At 42.5% G+C, this 17,791-nt stretch overlaps 1 protein-coding gene across 23 annotated transcripts in view; it reads right to left on the bottom strand.

The window, feature by feature from the left end:
• MTFR1 (mitochondrial fission regulator 1) overlaps positions 1–10,519 on the bottom strand; it is a 60,077-nt gene extending 49,558 nt beyond the window's left edge. For 8 of the 23 annotated variants that reach the window (XM_054246484.2, XM_054246485.2, XM_035277285.3 and 5 more), the window contains exon 1: positions 10,460–10,519. The gene's annotated coding sequence lies outside the window, so the exon portion shown is untranslated. Of the gene's footprint in view, positions 1–10,333 lie in introns of all 23 variants that reach the window. The other 15 variants (XM_078352534.1, XM_054246486.2, XM_002758950.7 and 12 more) reach the window with 4 other exon arrangements.
• Between the last annotated feature and the right edge of the window lie 7,272 nt (positions 10,520–17,791).

The raw sequence follows: 17,791 nt of genomic DNA, 5'->3' as shown, positions 1-17,791 counted from the left end.
TGCACATTCTATAGGTTTCGACAAATGAATAATGATATGTATCCACCATTATTATATCATACAGAATAGTCTCACTCCCTAAAAATCCTGTGTTCTGCCTATTAATTTACCCGCCTTCCCAACCCCTGGTAATCCCTGATCATTTTATTGTCTCCATAGTTTTACCTTTTCTAGAATGTCTAGATGGAATCATTTCTAGTTGGAATCATATAGTATATAGCCTGTTCAGATCGGCTTCTTTCACCTAGTAATGAGTGAGAGGGCAAATCTGTACTCTGAGCTGGGATATCCCTCAGGCCTTCTCACTCAGACTGAGATTTAATACTGTTAGCTCTGTTGGCCTTCAACTTGCAAGTGGCAGATTGTGGGACTTTCTAGCCTCCATAATTGCATGAGCCAGTCCCTCATAATAAATACATTTCTATGTATCTATATTCTCTTGGTTCTATGGAGACAATAAAATGATTATTCATTTCATTCTGTATTATTCATTTGTCAAAACCTATAGAATGTGCAATACTGAAAGTGTATTTCATCTATTCAGGCCCTCAAGGTTTTGGTGATGCCTTTATTCAGTCTACAAATTCAAATGCTAATCTCTTCCAGACACACCCTCACAAACACAGGCAGTAGTAACATTTTACCAGCTATCTGGGCATCCCTCAGACCAGTCTAGTTGATATATAAATTAACCACCACATATGGTTTTTAAAATTATTATTTGAAAAATTATCCTTATTTGCCAGGAAAAGACATTTCTTAAAAGTCTAGGCTAAAGACTACGGAGCACTGGCTAGAAAAAATAGATGAAATGAGTAAACTCATACAGGGTAAGAAAGGAAGACTGGACAGAAAGCTCAGGAAGTATTAATACTTGCAGAACAAACAGAAAAAAATAAAAGACACTAACCAAAAAAAGATCAGAGTAGTAGTAGAAAAATAAGAGTGGTATTATCACCAAAAAAAGAAAAAAAAAAAAAGAAAAATTTTGAGAAAGATGATGATCCTTGTTAAACACACAAGGGAGGTGACATAGATGGTGGACTCCTGCTGCTACTCCTTCCTCCAGACTTCTCCACTGTGCTCTCTGGAACTTGTTTGTCCATAAACATCCCCCAACTCCACATCTTATCTTCAACAGATTGACTCACTACTGGGCTCCCCTGGCTTACTTTCCTCCCTTGACTGAAACTTGGCTTCCCTTTACAACACTGCTTCTCTTACAGCTACAGTCTTCTCAAAGGGTTTCCACTCGCTTATTCTCTTCATCAGTGCTGTTTCGTGTCAACTATTTTAAAAACTCTGGTTCAAAGGCAAAACTACCCTGGAGTACAGACAACATTCTATTTCTTAACCTGGGTGGTCATTACATGGATGTTTGCTTTGTGGCAATTTATTGAGCTGTATTTATATCTGTACTTTTTTCTGTGTTACACTTCAAAATAAAGGTTTTAAAAAAGACTGCTAAGAATCAGGCTGCATTTTGTTTTCTAGGTTCCTTATGAATCAAAGAAGAGAGAGAGAGAGTTTGTGAGTGTGTGTGTGTGTGTGTATTCAACTTCTAGAAATGTTATGAAGATGGTATAGGCTCATATTCTAGTCTATCTACTCTACTCTAGCATAGAGTATAAGAAATAGCAAATTAATTTTTGGTTGGCAGTCAGTAGAAGAGAAACCAGGAGTAAATGAGAAATAGATAAATATTGGAAATAGACGTTCTTTTTCTTCAACCAACACTGTGAAAACATGTAATAGTATGTAGCTTGACTAAAATTTATAGCAGTCAAACTGAACATAATACAAAATAATACAGTCTTCACCTAACATAATGTCTTTGAGACAGTTATAATAAAAAGTTATCAGCAGTAAATAGTTTCATAATAACTGTTAGCAATAAGGACAATGTCGTCACTACATTTAGGATGCTAAAAATTTACAAAGTTACAAAAGTATGGTGGGGCTTACTTTCTTTATTATTTATTTATTTATTTATTTTAATCTTTAATTTTCCAACTTATTTTTTTTAACTGTGGCTTATTTTTATAAGGTCTTTGAGAACTATTCAAGGAAATGGCCATTTAATTATATTTTCATTATGAGAGATAAGCATGACCCATTTTATAGTTGGTGAAAATATCCTAGCACTAAAATCTTCTTTAATGTGATAATTAAAAGAAAGAAAGAAACTATCTAAGAAGTTTAATAGAATATTCTTAATTATTTGGTTGGCTAAATCATCATTGGAATGACGTTTACTATTCTCAGAATACTAAGAGATAAGGCAAACTATATCAGTGCAACTCAGATAACAATCCACATTTTAAGGCCAAATGATAGAAAATAAAAATAAGGACTATGATACTAAATGCTGCCAACACAAAGAAATGATAAATATTTGAGATGATGGATATGCTAACTACCCTGATCTAAGTACCACACATTATATGTATAGAAACATCATGATGTATCCATACATATGCACAATTATTATGTGTTAATTAAATTTAAAAAGGAATGTGAAATTCTTGTTCCCTCTACCACTCAGAGGAAGATAATCATTACCCAATTAGTGCTTTTTGTTTTTTGAGGTGGAGTTTTGCTCTGTCGCCCAGGCTGGAGGGCAGGGGCGTGATCTCGGCTCACTGCAACCTCTGCTTCCCAGGTGCAAGCGACTCTTCTGCCTCAGCCTCTGAGTAGCTGGGACAACAGGCATGTGCCAGCAAGCCCGGCTAATTTTGGTATTTTTAGTAGAGATGGGGTTACACCATATTAGCCAGGTTGGTCTTGAACTCCTGACCTTGTGATCCTCCCAACTTGGCCTCCCAAAGTGCTGGGATTACAGGTGTGAGCCACTGCACCCGGCCTAGTGCTTTTTTTGGAGATAGAGTCTCACTCTTCTGTCACCCTGGCTAGAGTGCAGTGGCATGATCATGGCTCACTACAGCCTCAGACTCCTAGGCTCAAGCAATCCTCCAGCCTTAGCCACCTGAGTATCTGGGACTACAGATACGCACTACCATGGCTGGCTATTTTTTATTATTATTTTTAGAGACAGGCTCTTACTATGTTGCCCATGCTAGCCTCAAACTCCTGAGCTCAAGTGATCCTCCTGCATCAGGCTCCCAAAGTCTTAGGATTACAGGCATGAGCCAATGCACTCAGACCATATAAGCGATTTAGTTTAACCCTGCCATAATTTAAATATGGTTTGTCCCCACCAAAACAACAAAAACAAAAACTTCTCTAAAAATAAAATCTGGTTTAAAATAAGTAAATATGCCAGGCACAGTGGCTCCTGCCTATAATCCCAGCACTTTGGGAGGCTGAGATAGGCGGATCACCTGAGGTCAGGAGTTCAAGACCAGCCTGACCAACATGGAGAATCCCCGTCTCTACTAAAAATACAAAATTAGCCGGGTGTACAGGCACATGCCTGTAATCCCAGTTATTCAGAAGGCTGAAGCAGTAATCCCAGTTACTCAGGAGGCTGAGGCAGGAGAATGGTTTGAAACCTGGAGGTAGAGGTTGCCAGGTTGTGGTGAGCCGAGATCCTGCCATTGCACTCTGCCCTGGGCAACAAGAGTGAAATTCAGTCTCTAAATAAATAAATAAGGATTATGAACTTAAAAAAAGAAAATAAAAAACACTCAATTGAAAGTTACTGTCCTGCCAACTGTGGTGGCTCATACCTATAATCTCAGCACTTTGGGAGGCTGAGGCAGGAGAATCACTTGAGGCCTGCAGTTCAAGACCGGCCTGGGCAATATACTGAAACCCCTTCTTACAAAAATTTAAAAATTAGCCAGGCAGCCAGGCACAGTGGCTCACATCTGTAATCAGAGCACTTTGGGGGGCTAAGCTGGGCAGATCACCCAAGGTCAGGAGTTTGAGACCAGCCTGGCCAACATGATGAAACCCTGTCTCTACAAAAACACAAAAAAGTAGCCAGGTATGATGGTGGGTACCTGTAATTCCAGCTACTTAGAAGGCTAAGGCAGGAGAATCCCTTGAACTTGGGAGGCGGAGGTTGCAGTCAGCCGAGATCATGCCATTGCACTCCAGCCTTGGCAACAGAGCAAGACCCCATCTCAAAAAAAAAAAAAAAATTAGCCAGGCATGGTGGTACATGCCTGTAGCCCTACCTACTCAGGAGGCTGAGGCAGGAAGATCTCTTGAACCCAGGAGTTTGAGATTACAGTAAACTATGATTGCGCCATTGTACTCCAGCCTGAAAGAGCAACACCCTGGTGCTAACAAAAAAAATAAATAAAATACAAATTAAAGAATAAAGTTATCATCCTTTATTCTGAGACTATGCCCTTCCTACACTTATGGTGTCAATGTTACTTTTACGATATAGGGACAGCAGATGAATGTTGTTTGTTTTTATATTGTTTTGTTTTTTTGAGACAGAGTTTCACTCTTGTTGCCCAGGCTGGAGAGCAATGGCACGATCTCGGTTCACTGCAACCTCCACCTCCTGGGTTCAAGCTGTTCTCCTGCCTCAGCCTCCTGAGCAGCTGGGATTACAGGAATGCGCCATCATGCCTGTCAATGATTTCTTTTAAATGTCCTTATTTGTCACAATGTTTAGCTGTCAGCCCTACAGCAACCCCCATCCTACCTTTTTTCCCCTTTTTGTTAGACAGAGTCTTGCTCTGTCCCCCAGGCTGGAGTGCAGTGGTGTAATCTCAGCTTGCTGCAACTTCTGCCTCCTGGGGTTCAAGTGATTCTCCTGCTTCAGCTTCCCAAGTAGCTCAGCTTACAGGCACATACAACCATGCCCAGTTAATTTTATATTTTTAGTAGAGACAGGGTTTCACAATGTTGGCCAGGCTGGTCTTGCACTCCTGACCTCAGGTGATCTGCCCACCTTGGCCTCCCAAAGTACTGGGCTTACAGCCAGCCACTGCACCTGGCTCCTATGCTACTTTTTGAAAATTAAACTTTGCCCAGCTACTCAGGAGGCTGAGGCAGGAGAATTGCCTAAACCCAGGAGGCAGAGGTTGCGGTGAGCCAAGATCGCGCCATTGCACTCCAGCCTGGGTAACAAGAGCGAAACTCCATCTCAGAAAAAAAAAAAAAAAAGGAAAATGAGATCACATCAAGTCAAAAACCTTCTGTATAGCAAAGGAAACAATCAATAAAGAGAAGAGGCAACCCACAGAATGGAAAAAAATATATTTGAAAACTATCCATCTGATAAGGGATTAATAACCAGAATACATAAGTAGCTGAAACAATTAAACAGAAAAAGAAATCGAATAATCCAAATCAAAAATGGGCAAAAGATCTGAATAGACATTTCTCAAAAGAAAACTTACAAATGGCAAACAGGTATATAAAAAAGTGCTCTGATTATCAGAGAAATGCAAATCAAAACTATAAAACCATCTCATCCCAGTTAAAAGGGCTGAAAAATACAAAAGACAGGCAATAATGAATGCTGGTGAGGAGGTGGAAAAAAGGGATCCTCACACGTTTTGGGTGGGACTATAAATTTGCACAACCACTATAAAGAATAGTTTGGAGGTTCCTCAAAAAACTAAAAATACAGCTACCACTCACTCATCAATCTCAAGGAAATCAGTATATTGAAGTGATATCTACACTGCCATGTTTGTTGCAGTGCTATTCACAATAGCCAGGATTTGGAAGCAACTAAATGTCTTATCAACAGACAAATGGATAAAGAAAATGTGATACATATACATGATGCAGTGCTATTCAGCCATAAAAAAGAATAGGATCCTGTCATTTGAAAATAACATGAATAGAACTGGAGTTAAATAAGTCAGGCAGAAAAAGACAAACTCTACATAAATTCTCACTTTTTATGGGACCTAAAAAGTAAAACAACTTAACTCACACATGTAAGAGTATAAGGATGGTTACCAGCAGCCTGGCCAACATGGCGAAACCCTGTCTCTACTAAAAATACAAAAATTAGGCCAGGCGCAGTGGCTCACACCTGTAATCCTAGCACCTTGGGAGGCTGAGGTGGACAGATCACCTGAGGTTAGGAATTCAAGACCAGCCTGGCCAACATGGTGAAACCCCATTCCTCCTAAAAATACAAAAAAATTGCTGCGTGTGGTGGCAGGGGCTGTAATCATAGCTACTCAGAAGGCTGAGGCAGGAGAATTGCTTGAACCTGGGAGGTGGAGGTTGCAGTGAGCCAAGATCTTGCCACTGTTCTCCAGCCTGGGAAACAAGAGCAAAACTCATCTCAAAAAACAAAAAAGATAAAATGGCATAGCATTTATATATAACCTATACACATCCTTCCATATACCTGAAGTCATCTCTAGATTACTTATAATACCTAATACAAACAGTTGTCTATTGTATTATTTGTACTGTTTCTTGTCATAGTTACTTTATCATTGTTTTTTCAAATGTTTTCTATCTGAACCTATGACTCCAAAAGGCCGACTATATATCAAATCAGTATTTACTAGTATATAAGAAATCCATTCCAAAAAGTAACTAAGAATGGGAGGTGAAAAAAAATTAATAAAATATCTTAGAGCTATGAGAGCATCACTGCACTCCAACCTGGCAACAAAGTGAGAAAGATTCTGTCTCTAAAAAAACCAAAGGTTTAAAAAGATCTTAGTTATACTGCTTTATATATATTAATATGTACATTACAATGTATGTTTTTTCAATCATGGAGACTTAATTTAACTTTCCTGTTTAACTTGTCTGTTTACATTTTAACTGAAACCAACGCACACTAGTCAACTCCAGTTGTACCAATTATCTGTTAAATGATATCACCCAGTGGAGTGAGAGCAGAAAAAATTTTTTTTATTGATATAAAATATTTACACAAAACTATTTGGTAAAAATAACCTGCATACTGACTGGTTGACAATAACTTTAGTGTCATAAATGAAGAAATTGTTTCAGAGGTGGCATATTCTGGTTCCTAAAACAACAGCCCTGAGTGCTCTCCCAGCTGACATATTTTTCATTTTACTAGCCACTCTGAAGATTTTGAGAAGAGCTATGTAACTGAGAACCCTATCTGCAACCTAATATAACAAATTATATCCCTAATGAATATAAAGTGCTTGCAAATAAGCAAATAATCAAAAGTCCAATGGAAAAATAAGCAGAGTACATGAATAGGCATTTTACAAGTAGAAATACAAATCGAAAATAAAACATGAAAATGTCCAATAATCAAATAAACATTAACTAAAACTGTTATCACTTTTCCCCCCATCATCAGCGGTTATCTTTAAAGGGTGGGATTATAGTGTCATTTTTCTTGCTGCTTATCTAAATTGTGTAATTTCTATCAACAGTATCTAACAAATACATAAAAGAATAGTTTAGTAGCTGGGTAGTAATTACCACTTCAAAGAACAGTGATGTAGTAAAAACTCATCACCAACTCTTTACCAGGATGGCCCAAGAAAACAAACGCATGGACACTGAAGTGTATCATCACTTCAAAACTTACTATAGGCCGGCGCGGTGGCTCACACCTGTAATCCCAGCTCTTTGGGAGGCTGAGGCAGGTGGCTCAACTGAGGTCAGGAGTTCGACTCCAGCCTAGCCAACATGGTGAAACTCCATCTCTACTAAAACTACAAAATTAGCTGGGCGTGGTAGCATACACCTGTAATCCCAGGTACTTGGGAAGCTGAGGCAAGAAAATGGCTTAAACCCAGGAGGCAGAGGTTGCAGTGAGCCGAGATCATGCTATTGCGCTCCAGCCTGGGCAACCGGAGTGAAACTGTCTCAGAAACAAACAAACAAACAAACAAAAAAACCCTACTACATACCATAGTCTTTTCTCTGTTTCAGGGTGTTTTCTTTGTCCAGTCCTTTCCTTATATCCATACATTTGCCAGCTCCCCACATCTATTTCCTTTATACTTATCAGGTCAATTCACTGCTAATCCTTGGACATGGCTGGTAAAGTCATCATTGACAGTACCAGCTACCTTCCTGTATCGACTTTCCTTTAAGATGACAATGATCATGTCACTTCTTTGCTCATTAAGTTTAATCTCTTTAAATGTGGCATCCTAAGGCCGGGTGTGGTGGCTCACGCCTGTAATCCAAGCACTTCGGAGGCCAAGGCGGGTGGATCACCTGAGGTTGGGAGTTCAAGACCAGCCTGACCAACATGGTGAAACCCTGTCTTTAAAAATAAATAAATAAATGTGGCATTCTAGTTCCTTCACAAAGGAGTCTGGCCTGACTTCTGGACTTCTGAATTACTCGTATCCAATAGGATTCCTAAACTCCAGGTTAACAGGCCTTCTCTACTGTTCTTTGAATAAGTAGAGGAGGCCCAGCTGTTTCTATCTAGTTCCTTATTCATCTAACACTATTTGGATGAAGATGCTATCTTAGTAACTTAAGATTAGGAGGATGAAGGATATAGATTAAATATTTAGTATAAATATCCACTATATGCTATGTGCTAAAGGAGTGGTAGAGACTATTCATTGACGTCTATTTTCCTTTTCCTTTTAATTGGTCACATATTAAAAAATAAAATTATTATTATTATTTTTTTAATACAATGTCTCACTATATCGCCCAGGCTGGTCTCGAACTCCTGGACTAAGGGGTCCTCCTGCTTCGGCCTTTGCAAAGTGCTGGGCTGAGCCATGCATCTGGCCAGGAATAACATTTTTATCACTTGCATTTGTCGAACCAGGTTTTCTCGGGACATTAAATTCAGTTGTAATAATCTTTAATGTTTCAAAGAACAAACATACCTCTCTCACTATTGTTTGTATTTGTGTAACTTTTCAGACTTTTTATTTTTCCATTACGGATTTTGGCTTAACAGAACTAATTTTCCACAGCAGTTCCATCTATTCCACAACTCTTAGGACATTCAGTTATGCTAAAAGAGCAATAACTTTGCAATGACAAAGGCCAAGGTTAGCATCCTGAATTCTACTCCCAACCCCCATCCTTTCAGCAGTGTGACCTTAGGCAAACTGTGATCTCCCAAATTTCTTTCCCCTAACTGTAACGTGGGATGATAATACCTACTTCATAAGATTATTGTAAAAATTAAATGAATAGGTGCAAACAACTTCACAGTCCTTCAAACAAAGAACTCTGCAAATAGAAATTGTCAATACAATTATTACTATTCAAAAGCAATAGCACTACTGTCTAGATTACCTGGTACCTCTGATTTTGAAAACCTGAGCACAAGATAATGAAACTGCACTGTAGCAGTTACTTAAATTCTAGTAGTAGAAACTAAACAAGTACTGTCTACACTTCAATATGTCCTTTATTTTACTTGACCCCTCTAGAAAGCAAATTATTATATGTATGATTATTAATCATGACAGAGGGATGGAAATATGTAAAAGAATTGAAATGATATCATGTCTGGGATTTGCTTCAAAATAACCCAGGATAGCCAGGTTAAGTGACTTCTGCTTGTAATCCCAACACTTTGGGAGCCAAGAAGGGAGGATCACTTAAGCCCAGGAGTTCAAAGATAGCCTGAGCAACATAAGGAGACACTATCTTCACAAACGAAAACAACAGCAATAACAAAAGTTAGCCGGGTGTGGTGACACCTGCCTGTAGTCCCAGCTACTCCGGAGGCTGAAGCGTGAGGATCGCTTGGGCCCGGGAGTGGGCCGAGATTGTGCCACTACACTCCAGCCAGGGTGACAGAGACCCTGTCTCAAAAACGCAAAATAACCCGGGTTAGGGGAGCAAGTCTGTCCACGTATTGATAATTATTGAGACTGGGTAATGAGTACAGTGAATTCTTTATATCATTCGTTCAATTTCTCCAGTTTGATGATTTCCTAACAAAACGCTACTGTTGTTAATTAGGAAGCCCTGCCTTTGGTGTTTCCTGCAATCTCTGGTCATGGTCCGAAGCTACACAGGGAAGTTCTAAGAGGCCAAAAGTGACACAGCAACCACGCGAAGCTGGTTAAACCTCTCGGCAGACAACGAGCGCACTGCTCCTCCCGGGTGCACCGGGAAGTGCCGGCTGGAGATGCACCCGCGCAGTCGGGCCTCCCGAGCCCGGGAAGGGCGCTCGCTGCACCCAAGGGAGCCGCCACGAAGGGCGGTCTTCCCAGGACCGCCGCCTGGCGGCCGGCGAGAAAACCCGGGGTCCGAAAGATAGACCGAAGGGCTGGTGGGGGGGCGGGGGGGGGGCAGGAGACGTAGGGGCTGATAGGCGGGTGGGCGAGTCTCAGCCGTCAGGGTAAGTCGGCCGACTTCTCTCCGCTCCTCTAGAGCTCCGAACCCACGCGCCCACAGCCGAGGCGTCTCCGCCTCCCGGCCGCGGGGCAAACACCCAACCCGCCCAGTATACCGCCGGCCTCCCAGCGTTCCCGAACCGGGCTCCTTCAGCTCCTGTCCTGCTTCCAGGGCATCCCATCCCCGTCAGGCCTGGAGCTGACTTCACTAGCCCCTCGCCAACCGCTTTTCCGAGTCAAACCTCAATCACCTCCGCCGCGCGGCAGCCAGCACCTTCTCTCGCTCCTGTGGGTTCCAGCTTGGCTGTCCCGTGGCGTTGCTCCCAATCAGCCAATCCCCGCCCCGAGCCTGAGCCAGGCTGACCAATCAGCTATTTCCTCAGGCTTGGAGGCGGGCACAAGGGGTACGGCGGAAGGTGCCGCAACCGCCCAGCTAGCCAGCTGCGGGACTTCACAGTCAGTGTGCGCACGCGCGGGGCTGTGCGAGGGGCGTGTGCTTTCGCTCGGACCTTGCTTTGTGCCTTCACAGCCCTTCCCTGGGAAGTGCTTTTGTCAGCTTCATGCTCTAGGGTTTTAGGAAGACCCACATTCTGAATGTAGCAGCAGGTGTATATTATCTTGAAAGAGACTGCGAGTCGTAAGCCTTTTTTTTTTTTTTTTTGGGAAAAAAAGCCTTTGTTAACCTAACATGTGGACCCCATTTCACCCCATGCTGTAGGGACTTGTGTCCATCCGGCAGATCTAATGCCTGTGCGGACCTCACATCCGGGGTGTTTCTCTTTAGGCGGAGCAGGAGTGCAGGGATAACAAAGTGCCTCAAGGAAAAGTATTTAACTTTATTGTGTTCAGTTCCAGCGTCTGTTCAGTCCGATTCATTTGGGGCACGTGCTTTCCAAAGATTTGAATACTCTAGGGGACTCTGGATTTTAAAAAATTGTCGTGAGATAATCATTACACTTATAGCCAACTTATGCGGTATAGTAATGTGCGTAGGCGTGATGAAAGATTCCTGTGTAGGGTGGGAAGGAAGCCTGTCCGTATTTCTGCATGGCTTTGAAGAGGCTGTTGCTGATTGGCCATCTCTCTTACCCTTCCATGACAATTGATCCCGGCGGTCGCTGGGCTGGCACTGGAACTCTGATGTTCTTGGCCCTGGGTGGCACACATCTTCCTAGTGAGGGCTTTCCTCCTTCACCCAGAGCATTAACTCACTTACTCAACAAGGGCTTGTTGGGGGCCTACTCTGACAGTATAAGGACTGTTAAAAGCCTTGAGCCACGCCCTAAGTGAGCCTACAGGTTAACCAGGAGATAACACAAACTTAATGTACGTGATCAAATATTACGGAATCAAGGTGGGGGCCTAGGCGCCTCCAGAATGTCTTAGAGAATACTTTTTTTTTTTTTTTTTTGAGACGGAGTCTCACTCTTTCACCCAGGCTGGAGTGCAGCGGTATGATCTCAGCTCACCGTAACCTCTGCCTCCCAGGTTCAAGCAATTCTCCTGCCTCAGCCTCCCTAGTAGCTGAGACTACAGGCGCACGCCACCAAGCCCAGCTAATTTTCTTTATATTTTTAGTAGAGAGGAGGGTTTCACCGTGTTAGCCAGAATGGTCTCGATCTCCTGACCTCATGATCCACCCGCCTCAGCCTCCCAAAGTGCTGGGATTACAGGCGTTAGCCACCGTGCCAGTCCTATCTCAGTTAATACTAACTGAGAAGCAAGTGCTTGCCTGACGCTGGATTAAAGAGCAGGAGCTTTGGAGCTGAAAGGGTGGGATCAACGGATGATGGCTTTTCTCTCCAAGGGCACTCCTTTCTTCCTCTGAGATCTTTTTAGAGGGTATTTACTGCTAAACTAATGAAGCTTGTGTTTTAGGCACGCGGACTTTCACCAGCCCTTTCCAAAGTCTATATTGGAACTTTAGCACTGAGTTTACGTGATCATATGTTCTTTTCTACTTATTAATTAAAAGCGCCAATACCTCAAAGAGAAATTGGTTAAGACCTGTCTTTTTTTTTTTTTTTTTTCTTTTCCAACTTCCCTTCCTTCATACTCCCTTTCATGCTAGATACGCTGGAGTGGCCCTGGACATTTTTGGGATCTGAGTGGGTGAAAGAGTTGAATTGGACTTGGGCCACTTCATAACTTACTGCTGGCTCTCCTGGTGCTGGATTCCCTTTGAGAAAGACATGTTCTACCATATCACTCAGTGGTATGATACAGGGATGTGTCCCTTGGTACCTGGCCCTAGATGTATGTGGCTAGTGGAGAAGAGAGTTTGAGGCCTGGCATGATGGTGCATGCCTGTAATCCCAGCACTCTGGGAGGCTGAGGCAGTTGGATCACTTGAGGCCAGGAGTTTGAGACCAGCCCGGTTAACATGGTGAAACCCAGTCTTCACCAAAAATATGAAAAAGCGGAATGTGGTAGCACGTGTTTGTAATCCCAGCTACTCAGGAGGCTGAGGCAGAAGAATCACATGAACCCGGGAGGTTGAGGCTGCAGTGAGCAGAGATTGTGCCACCACCACTGCACTCCACTGTGGGTGACAGAGCTAGACTCTGTCTCAAAAAAAAAAAAGCCCTCCAGGCATGGTGGCTCACACCTGTAATCCTAGCACTTTGGGAGGCTGAGGCGGGCTGATTACTAGGTCAGGAGATCGAGACCGTCCTGGCCAACATGGTGAAATCTCATCTCTACTACAAATATAAAAATTAGCTGGGCGTGATGGCACACGCTTGCAATCCCAGCCACCCAGGAGGAGGCTGAGGCAGGAGAATCCCTTGAACCAGGGAATCAGAGGTTGCAGTGAGCCGAGATCGCACCACTGCACTACAGTCTGGCAAGAGCCAGGCTCCGCCTAAAAGAAAAGGCCTGGTGCCTGCTCACACCTGTAATGTCAGCACTTTGGGAGGCCAAACAAAGCAGGTGGATCATTTGAGGTCAGAAGTTCGAGACCACCCTGACCAACATGGTGAAACCCCATCTCTACTATAAATACAAAACAAGCAAACAAAAATTAGCTGGGTGTCGTGGCGGGTGCCTACTCCCAGCTACTCGGGAGGCTGAGGCAGGAGAATCGCTTGAACCTGGAAGCAGAGGTTGCAGTGAGCTCAGATCACTGCCACTGGACTCTACACTCCAGCTTGGGTGACAGAGCAAGACTCCGTCTCAAAAAAACTCGGTCTCAAAAAAAAAAAAAAAAAAAAAGAGAGAGAGAGTTTGAAATGTACTGAGCCAGAAGCTAATCTAGAGAAGATCTTCTGGTCATCATGCTTCTAAAATTGTAAGTAGGAAGGGCCAGATGTGGTGGCTCAAGCCTGTAATCCCAGCACTTTGGGAAGCCGAGGCGGGTGGATCAGAAGGTCAAGAGATCGAGAGCATCCTGGTCAACATGGTGAAACCCCGTCTCTACTAAAAATACAAAAAATTAGCTGGGCATGGTGGTGTGTGCCTGTAATCCCAGCTACTTAGGAGGCTGAGGTGGGAGAATTGCCTGAACCCAGGAGGCGGAGGTTGCGGTGAGCCAAGATCCCGCCATTGCACTCCAGCCTGGGTAACAAGCGAAACTCCGTCTCAAAAAAACAAAAAAACAAAACAAAACAAATTGTAAGCAGGATGCTTTGCTTTTGGTTTTTAATTATTTTAGAATTACTTTAGATTTACAGAAACGTTAGAGTACAGAAAGTTCCTGTCTACTCCTCACCCAGTTTCCCTAATGTTATCATCTTACTTACCATGATATGCTTGTAAAACTAAAAAGCCAGCCAGGTGTGGTGGCTCATGCCTGTAATCTAACACTTTGGGGGGCCAAACTCGGAGGATCATTTGAGCCCAAGAGTTCAGACCAGCCTGGGCAACAAAGCAAGACCCCCATCTCTATTTTTTAATAATAAATCAATAAAATAAAACTAAAGAGCCAATATTTGTACATTACTACTGATTAAACTCCAGACTTTATTTGGGTTTTAGAAGGTTGTTTTTCTGTTTCAGGATCTAATCTAAGATGCCACGTTCATTTAGTCATCGTGTCTCCTTAGTCTCCTCTGATCTGTGACAGTTTTTCGTCTGGTCAGGTAGTTTGTAGAATGTCCCTCGATTTGTGTTTGTCTGATGCTTTTCTCATGATTAGACGGTGGTTATAGGGTTTGGAGAAAACATTCACATGATAAGATGACCTTCTCATCACATTATGTCAGAGGATACATGATACTAGCACACCTTATTACTGGTGAGGTCAACCTTGATCACTTGACATGGTAATATTTGTTAGTTACTCCACTATAAAGTTGCATTTTCCCTTTCCAAATTCCCTTCTTTGAAAACAAGTCACTAAATCCTGCTCACACTCAAGTGGAATAGGTGATTAAGCTTCAACTTCTGGAGTGGAAAATCTATAAACCTTATTTGGAATTCTGTAAGGAAGATTTGCCTTTCCTCGTTTATTGATTTATATTCAATCATTTATTTATTTAGGCATATAGACTCTTGTGTATTTATTTTACACTTTGATTTGTATACTATGATTTTTACTTTTTTACTCAAATTGTTTCAGCTTTGGCCACTGGGAGTTATTTTAACTAGGTACATGTGTTCATTTTGTTTTCTGATTATCTCCTTTTTTCTAGAACTGTTAAGATGCTCTGCACTTATTTTGTATTTTTCCTTTTATTTTTATTTTTTTTAAAGACAGGGTTTCACCATGTTGGTCAGGCTGGTCTTGAACTCCCGCCCTCAGGTGATCCACTTGCCTTGGCCTCCAAAGTGCTTGGATTACAGCACTTTGATGTATCAGCATGTGAGCCACCATGCCCGGCCATCTTGTATTTTTCCTTACTCAGCCCTAAAATCAGCCATTTCTCCAAGGAGTCCTGGAATGGTATTTAGAAACCAAGATTTAGGTACTGGGTGATCTCATTGCTACTGGGATATCACTTAATTTATTATATTATTTTATATTTTATAGAGATGGGGTCTTCCTGTGTTGCTCAGGCTAGCCTTAAACTCCTGGCCTCAACTGTTCCTTCTGACTTGGCCTCCCATAATGTTGGAATTACAGGCATGAGCCACCATGCCAGGCCCAAGGTATTGTTGAATTTAGCTTCTCTTACCAAATAGAGCTAGGAAATATATTACCACCTTGTTTTTTAATTCTTTGTTTACATCTCCATGATAACCTCTAAGGTGAACCCCAGTGGTCCCTGCCTCTAGGTATTCATGCCCTTGTGTAATCCCCTCTCCTTGAGAGTCTACACTTCTAATGAATAGAATACAGCAAGAATGAAAGGATGTCATTTCTTAGGTTAGGTTACAAAAAGATTGTCACTTTTGGCCGGGCGTGGTGGTCACGCCTGTAATCTCAGCACTTTGGGAGGCTGAGGCAGGCAGATCACGAGGTCAGGAGATCAAGACCATCCTGGCTAACACAGTGAAACCCTGGCTCTACTAAAAATATAAAAAATTAGCCAGGTATGGTGGTACATACCTACTTAGGAGGCTGAGGCAGGAGAATCTCCTGAAGCCGAGATCATGCCACTGTACTCCAGTCTGGGCGACAGAGCAAGATTCTGTCTCAATCAAACAAACAAACAAAAAGATTGTGACTTTCATCCTGTTTGCTCCTTCTAGCTCTCCTTCATTTGCTCTGAGGGAAGTCAGTGTCATATGTGAGATGCCCTAAGGAGAAGCCCATGTGGCAAGAAACTGAGGGAAGCCTCTGGCCAACACTCAGCAAGGAACTGAGGTTCTCCTTCCATCAGCTATGAGAAACTGAGTCCTACTAATGGCCATGTGAGGTGAACTTGGAATAATAACCTCTCTCACTCAACCTTTGAGATGCCTGAAGCCGCAGCTGGCCTTTTGAGAGATCTGAGCCAGAGGCACCCAGCGAAGCTGCACATGGATGCCTGATGCTCAGGAACTATGAGCTAATAAATCATTATTGTACTAAGTTGACAACTTTGGTAGAAATGTATTAGGAGGCAATCTATAGGCTGGCACAGTGGCTCACACTGTGGCTCACACACAGTGGCTCCCAGAACTTTTGGAGGCAAAGACGGGAGGGTTGCTTGAGCCCAGGAGTACAAGACCATCCTGGGCAATATAGCAAAACCTCTTCTCTAGAAAAAATATATAAAAGTTAGCCAGCTGTGGTGGTGTATATATGTAGTCTCAGCTACTCAGGAGGCTGAGGTGAGAGGATCACCTGAGCCTGGGGAGGTTGAGGCTGCCATTAGCCCTGATCTCACCACTGTACTCCATCCTGGGTGATAGAGTGAGACTCTGCCTCAGAAATTAAATTAAATTAAGTTATGTTAAATAAATAAAATTAAATACAAAGGACACATTAGATAATTAATACAATTTGTGTTTCCTCCACAAGATCAGTGACTCTTAAATTTCACATTGAAGCTGTCTAAAAATATATATGCTCAGGCCTTTACCTCTGCAGGTCTATTCTGCAGAACTATGATTGTTCTGTGTAGCTAGCTTTGGAAATAAATGTGGAAGGTTATGGGGCAATCCATTTGGGGATGCGAGAAGAAAATAGACAACTTTTCTTTCTTTCTTTTTTTTTTTTTTTTTTTAATACTGAGTCTCATTCTGTTGCCCAGGCTGGATACAGTGGTGTGATCTCAGCTCACTGCAACCTCTGCCTCCTGGGTTCAAGCAATTCTTTTGCCTCAATCTCCTGAGTAGCTGGGACTAGAGGCCCATGCCACCACGCCTGGGTAATTTTTTGTATTATTTTTAGTAGAGATGGGGTTTCACCGTGTTTCGCATGCTGGTTGTGAACTCCAGTCCACCCGCCTCAGCCTTTTAAAGTGCTGGGATGACAGGCATGAGCCACTGTGCCTGGCCTACCTTTCTTTTTAGTGTATTTGATCCTAGAGTTCTTGACCCAAATTAAGGGCTCAGTTTTCTTGGCAGAATCTAGAATAACTGAAATTTCATCTGCTATTTAAAGTTTTTATTGAATAGAAGAGAAAGAAACAGAGCTCTCTTACTCACTGTATGGCCTTGAAAAAGTCCCTTATCTATTTTGTGCCTTCAAATTCTGAGTAGGAAATTAAAGGATTATAAATGCCATTATTTAGGCAAATAGATTTATTCATTGTTAGACATGTTAGGCAAAAGAAAGGTGATGGGGTGGTGGCTCACGCCTATAATCCTAGCACTTTGGGAAGCTGAGGTGGGCAGATCACCTGAGGTCAGGAGTTTGAGACCAGCCTGGCCAATATGGTGAGACCCCATCCCTACTAAAAATACAAAAATTAGCTGGGTGTGGTGGCACATGCTTGTAATCTCAGCTACTCTGAGGCAGGAGAATCACTTGAACCCAGAATGCAGAGGTTGCAGTGAGCCTAGATTGTGCCACTGCACTCCAGCCTGGGCAACAGAGCAAGACTCCCTCTCAAAAAAAAAAAAAAAAAAAAAGAAAAAAAGAAAAAAGAAAAGGCCTGGTATGGTGACTCATGCCTGTAATCCCAGCATTTTGGGAGGCCAAGGTGGGCAGATAATCTGAGGTCAGGAGTTCAAGACCAGCCGGACCAACATGGTAAAACCTTGTC

The sequence above is a fragment of the Callithrix jacchus genome, chromosome 16, assembly GCF_049354715.1.
Source record: "Callithrix jacchus isolate 240 chromosome 16, calJac240_pri, whole genome shotgun sequence".
Classification (NCBI taxonomy): Eukaryota; Metazoa; Chordata; class Mammalia; order Primates; family Cebidae; genus Callithrix; species Callithrix jacchus.
The sequence above is the reverse complement of the archived record's forward strand: the minus strand, read 5'-3'. Positions and strand labels throughout refer to the sequence as shown.